A 6,626-nucleotide genomic window follows, 5' to 3' on the forward strand; every position below is an offset into this window, starting at 1 on the left:
GCCATGTGTATGAAGAGGTCATCACTTGGGAAACAGGCCTGGGTGTTTTGTGAGGGTGTGCGTGTTGGTGGAGGTGGTGAGAGTGTGGGGGGAAGAGGTCTTTGGGGATTGTTGGAACTAATGGCGGGGTTAGTCTATTTCCCCCGGGACTCTGAAGAAGAACTGTTGACTAATGGGAAATTAATGAACAGGTCAGCCAGTACTTAGGCTCAGTGTATCTCCAGGGCAGGGGTATGGGGAGAAGGCTTAGTAATGTTTTGGAAGTGTCAAAGTACTGTGCTATGTAGAGATGGGAAGGGTTTCGAACACTAAATTAATATGGTGACACAAAATATTTCAACATTTTGGGAAACACCTTGAAAAGATGAATGAAAAATGGAAAGATTGATAACACTCCTGCGTCTCTAACGTGGAGCCAAAAACCGTCTTAAACAGTTGGCTGGCTGCAGTAGAGGTCATTTTTGGTAAATTTGGTTTTAATTTGTAATTCGATATTAAAACTGTGTGAAATTTGATTCGAGATTTGTTAGGGGAATGTATTGGCAGAACATTGCTACTGCGGCTCCATCCCCGATCGCTACTGTGCGGACTCTAAACGTGCAAGATGGCAGCGGTCATATCCGGCATATTCTGGACTCATTTCTCAAGAGTGGGAGGAATTGGAGACGGGTAGTCCATCTTTATATTTAGTGTATTCTCAAACAGGGAAGCAAATGGTTGTGGATTTCCCAAACTGTTTAGGTTCTATATCTGACTACTAAAACAACAAGCCATGCCAATCCAGAAAACTTACCAGTATATTATACAATAGGATAAATGATAAAACTTCTAAATATAAACATGAGGCTTGTTAATTTCACATGAATAATTAATATGTATCGCTGCACTAAACAACATACTTTTCCTCCTAAGACCTCTCACTTCTCCCACTCATCATTCAAGCCCACACGAGCAACTTGCCCCAGCACGCACTAAGGATAATTGGTCTTTAATTTGCACTGACTGCTTTTGTTCCTGGTTTGAGGCACAGCATTAGCTCACAAAGGCAGAATAAGCAGTGCCAAGGAACTCAAATCCCAAGCCCACCCATGGCACTGGGTGCAACTCTAGTAGTGGAGAGGGGAAATTCGAGAAAATGGGTTGCCAGGTCTGCTATGAACAAGCTGCAACACGTTTACTAAGGTCAGGATGTTGGGGGATTAGGGTGTGTCTGGCTCCCCTAGCTCCAGACTCTGCAGGTAATAGCTTGACCCGGCTGTGTGGGTGCTGTCAGCCACGTTCACACATGCATGAACAGCCCCAAATGCTGTTCTCTCAATCACGCCAAACAATGCTGAGAATAAATGAATCAGACATTCCATTTATGATTTTAATAATGTTGGGAAGACAGAGTAGGAAGATATCAAAGTGCTGGGACGGAGCCTGATTCTATTTCAGGAGCCACACCCATCACCTGGTACACACGGTATGGAATCTTCCATTTTGTACGAGCAGGTGGACCATGAGATGAAAAAAGACAGCATCATGTAATAGGACATAAACCCAACAGTGAGCTGACTCAAAATCTAGTCATCAGCAAGCCAGCCCCTAAGGGTTAAGCCTAATCATGTGAAGGGTGACCTCATGGCTGTTTTCATTTTTGAGAACACTGTGGTGACAAGAGTTGGCAAAAACTTTACATGCTCCTCTTTCACAAATAATAAGTCTCTGCCAGGCCTGGGGTTGAGCCACAGCAACCAAATCCGTTGACATGAAGGTTTGTTTGTATGTGATTTGACTGGTTGCTACATGTCCCTGACTGTTTTTTCCAATAGAAATCTCTGAGTGGTCATCATGCAGATCTCTTTTACATTTGTACAGAGCAGTGGAAGTAGAAAATAAAGTATATATAGAAAGAACCTTCCATAATAATACATACAATTTGAGCAGCGACTATTTTTACCTCCACCAAGGAGGTCATGTTTTCAGTAGGATTACTCGAATACTACAGAACGAAGTGTGGGAAATGACCCAATGAAGAACCCATTAAAATGTCAGTGTATCCGAATATACGAGTTGATCTAGAACCACTTTTCAATTTTCTTTAACATGGAGTTTTTTGTTAAATTCTCAAGAAAGACTGCATGCACCTCTCGAACATATGTAGAGGACTAAAATGTATGCAAAGGTGATAAGTGGGACCTGATCTCAATATATGAAATATGCCATATGGTGATAAAGTGGCCACTCAGCCTTGGTAGAGGAATGCACTCTCTTAGTTGTTAGATTCTGTCTCTGTAAAATGAGAAATTTCCATTACAAGTTACCATCAGAGCCTTAAGTGATTTGTGCTTTTCCTCAAAAAGTGCCCCAAAGCCTAAAAGTATCAAATTTTATTGTATTATGAGACAGAAAAGCATTAAATCCCTATAGTGGGGAAACTGAAACCACCGAACTTTGACTAGATCGACCAAAAGAGATTTAAATCTACCCAATCCAATCATCTCTTTTTATAAAAATTGGATGGGATGAAAATTGTTTAAGAGATGCAAAGTGTTTTGAAATCAATCAAACTTCAACCAACACTTTGCCTGCACACATATGAAAGTAATCACTGTATCCCATCCCCCTACTCATGCTCTGAAATCAAACTGAATTGCTTCTGTTGGCTCTAGCTTCTGGTTTATGATTGACATGTTGCAGCAAAAGCCTCCATTTTGCGACAACTTGAATATTTTTATAGGTCCATTTACCTGAAATTATGTGTGTGAAATGAAAAATGGGCACTCTGACATTCATTACTTAAAGAGGAAAAAAAAAATTCCAAATAGAACCAAACCGCTTGTAATGACCTCAACACGGACCTCATCTGGTACAGATTGCCGTGCAGCCACAGCTCCAGTTCAATGTGAGGTGTTGAAATGCATCCAACCCTGCCTTCTAGGAACTGGCTCTGTTCTTGCCCCCTATGGAAATACTGCCACACATACAGAACACTACTGTCTCTTTGGGAAACTCTGGACAGATTAATGATCCTCTAAGCTGTTTGTCTGCAAACCTGAGTAACACCTAAAGAGTCATAAATGCTTCAGGAAGTCTGGCTGCCTGTGGGGCTACTGCTACACTAAAGTGTTTCTTTTTTAACTTTAAGCATTTAGAGTAAATGGAGCTCAATTTCTGCCTATTTGCCTTGATTTCTGTGTTTGCCTGGCACATGAAAAGAACTATTCATTCCTATTTACCACTCCATCAGATGAGAGGAGTGGGGCAACCAGAACAGATGTTTCTTGCCCTTGTCCTCTGGATGTAGCCCCCAGGCGGCATTTAGCATTTGCATCTAATAGCCATCTAATAACCTTGATACCATCAGCTTCACTGCTCCAAACCCCCCTTGTATTCATACTTGGCACAAGTGCACGCCTCATGCTGCTGTATAACTTGTCCACAGTGACATAACAGGCTGGTTTAAGGGCCCAGAGAGGGACAAGGCCCACGATTTTTTTCTTTTCCCTGTCAGGGGCTCTATGTGTTTACGCTGAGGCTTTCACACCCATTCAATGCTGAAGAACTGAAATAAACAGAACCATGAGAACTATTGAAAGGAAAGCCACAGAAGAAGGGTGCCGGGCATTTTTAGCAAGTTTATTGTCTAAGCCTGGAACTCTAACATGTATTTGTGCCACATTTCGACTTGATTTGAAGGGAATAAAAATGACAGCCCTGGTGCTGAGCAAATCTGTGCACCCTTAGGGCTCCTAAAGTACTCCCTAATTACCGTTTTCTATCCCAAGGTCATAGTGGAATGCGTTCCAAAATGGATTACGTTCCCACTCTCGCTCTCCCTCTCTCTCATTCTCTCCATCTCTTTTGCTCTCCCCTCTTTCTTTCCCCTATTCTTGCCCCTTTATTACTTTCAGCCTCTCCCCTTCCCCAGGTCTCCTGCTCTCCGTTTAATGGCTTACACATGTCAGCCAAGTGGCCGTGGCACCGCTGTGACAAAGTGAAATGCCCTGGTGTTCTGTCCCATGCTGTTCCTCCCAGGGTTAGATCACAGTGTTCTGCTTACAGTACACAAACCCGAGCCTCTCTGCCAACCCACCTGTCGAAACCACACTATCAAGATCCCCATTCATCACTCGCTCTCCCCGGTCTTTGTAATTGCCGCCTCTTATCAGTGAGAGGAAAGGGACACTTTGGGTTTCTGACGCACATTTCTTTCTTCGCCCTGAGGGGGCAGATATTGTTCGTACAACTCTAACCTCAAAATAGAACCGGCAACAAAAGCTATAATTGCCAGTTCAAAAACATTTCTCCTGTCTTACTCGGCCTGTAATTAAAGCTAATCTTGAAAGAGTTTAGCCTGCAAAATGCTGGAGGAGCAACCTGTATGGTTTATGTTGCTTGAAAGAAAGACGCACAAGAGTATGTATGTGCAGGTGTGTGTTCGATTTCCAAGCAAGTTAAAGGGAGGGACAGATATTCAGGTGAAGAGGGCTGCTGTGATGTAAGGACAGTTGGACATGTCATCAACAGTGGCTGCCTGGGAAGCATAGCCCTAAGGCCACAAATACCACGCAGCAGCTGTAGCTCAAAGAAAAAGACCAAACTCTTCGATCTGTTTGTCTCCATCATTATCAGCAGGCCCGTCCCAACGGTCAACAAAAGGACAAACTAAAGGCTTGAGCTCTGAAGACTGCTGGGAAAAAGAATGGGGCCCCATATGTTACACATTATAAAAAAGGTCTACGGTGCACCGTGGCCCACAACGGCCAACTAACCCCAAATTATAAGCTACTGCAAAACACAATTCATTGAGGAAAGACAAAGGAAGCTCTAAAAGCTGAAATAGACACAGAGAAGAGAGTGAGGGCGAGTCCAATCCAGAGGCTTTCAATAACCTCTCTTTCACAGTGAATATAACCACAGGCTCAGGGCTTGCTCAGTTTGAATGAGTCCCTTCTCTGTCTTCACTCACACACACACACACACACACACACACACACACACACACACACACACACACACACACACACACAGGTTTTAGTAGTGCTCAAAGCCAAAGCAAACACAGACTGGTGCCATGTTTTGCAGTTTTGATGTGACTGAGCAAAGGGCACAAGAGAAGGAGACATGATTGAAAAGTGCTCAAAGTGTATGCAAGTCTAATCCTGCACACACACACACGCGCGCGCGCGCGCACACACACACACAACCTTACCTTTTCAAGCTGAGAACTTTTGATTCTTTCTCCTCTGGTTCTGTTTATAAGTCAGAGCTGCAGCTGCAGGGAAGGGGTTGGAACAATGTCCGGAGTGAAAGAACCTTCAGCCCCGTCACACAGGCTCCGAGCAGGCTGGTCTCATTTTTTCCTCCGCTGGAATGTGCTCTCAAGCCCGGATCACTGCTGCTTCTCTCGGTCCCGGTGCCTCCCTTCAGTCTTTCTCCGTGGAAGTACCGCTTTCTACTACTTCTACTACTACCACTACTACTCCTGCTGTAGCTGCTGCTCAGCCCACACCGACCCAACACTTCCCCCAGCCCGAGGTGCCGCTGCAGCCGCCGCAAGTGCTGGCACGGGATGGTCCTCCTCCCACTGCGCCGCCAGGGCCGTCTCCCCTTTTCCCTCCCCCTATGTGCGGGCCTCCTCCCCCTGCCTCCCTCCATTTGTTCTCACACTCACCCCTCACACGCAGACAGACTTCCTCAAGCCCCCCCCCCCCCCTACAGGACCCCCCAAAAGTGTAGTTTTAAAATAAAATAATCATTTTCAAAGGCAAAATCTCCATAAAGCATCAAAGAACACCATAAACCCTCGGAAACCATATTTCAGATCACTATCCCATTAGAAGCTCTGACAAAATATTACTACATTTAATACAGCAGATAAGTACTTTGTGAGAATATTACTTATCAATGGGGGGAAAAGCCTTGACAAGAAAGTGGTTACAACCAGATCTACCAACATTAGAGGATTGGTTCCAAATTATTTACAAAATCTATATAATTGCAAGATTAACATTTTCTGCAAAAATAGAAAGAATGTACTCCAAATGGTTTAAGTACAGCCGCTCACAGAGACCAGATCTGTTTTAATAGAATAACCTTTGACTGACTGAAAAGACTGGGGCAGGTTTTTTTGTTTAGTTTTTAGCAAATTTGTGAATGTGTGTGACATCTTTTTCATAAATTTCTCATAGCTACAAAATAAATGAGGAAAGAACAGAAGAAAGATAAGTCCTATGGCTCAGTACAAAAATGGGAGATACGTTTAGCTTACTATGCATTTATGTAAAAGTGATGTACGGTATGTACTAAATTATGAACATGGTTTATAAATATGTACTGTCTTGTCAATTTTGTATTATGTGTGTATTGTTGAGCCATGTCAAAAGGATAATTTCTGTGACTTCAGGCAGACAATAACATCTATCTATCTATCTATCTATCTATCTATCTATCTATCTATCTATCTATCTATCTGAAGTACATGAAACAGGCATGGTTAAACATTAAGTGATGTGTAACATGTTGCATGTTAATTCCCTTTGTTTCTCTATAAAAGTAAACAAAAATAAATTAGTTTAACTTTGCAGTTCAATTGTAGCCTACTATGGCTGTTATATTGGATGTACATGTACCAATGTTGG

At 43.0% G+C, this 6,626-nt stretch overlaps 1 protein-coding gene across 2 annotated transcripts in view; it reads right to left on the reverse strand.

Moving 5' to 3' along the window:
- The window catches only part of LOC109642271 (tensin-3), a 31,383-nt gene extending 25,834 nt beyond the window's left edge, over positions 1-5,549 (reverse strand). The window contains exon 1 of one of the 2 annotated variants that reach the window (XM_020106980.2): positions 5,198-5,549. The gene's annotated coding sequence lies outside the window, so the exon portion shown is untranslated. The remainder of the gene's footprint in view (positions 1-5,197) is intronic. The other variant, XM_069511288.1, reaches the window with a different exon arrangement.
- Positions 5,550-6,626: the final 1,077 nt, after the last annotated feature.

The sequence above is a fragment of the Paralichthys olivaceus genome, chromosome 16, assembly GCF_024713975.1.
Source record: "Paralichthys olivaceus isolate ysfri-2021 chromosome 16, ASM2471397v2, whole genome shotgun sequence".
Taxonomy (NCBI): Eukaryota; Metazoa; Chordata; class Actinopteri; order Pleuronectiformes; family Paralichthyidae; genus Paralichthys; species Paralichthys olivaceus.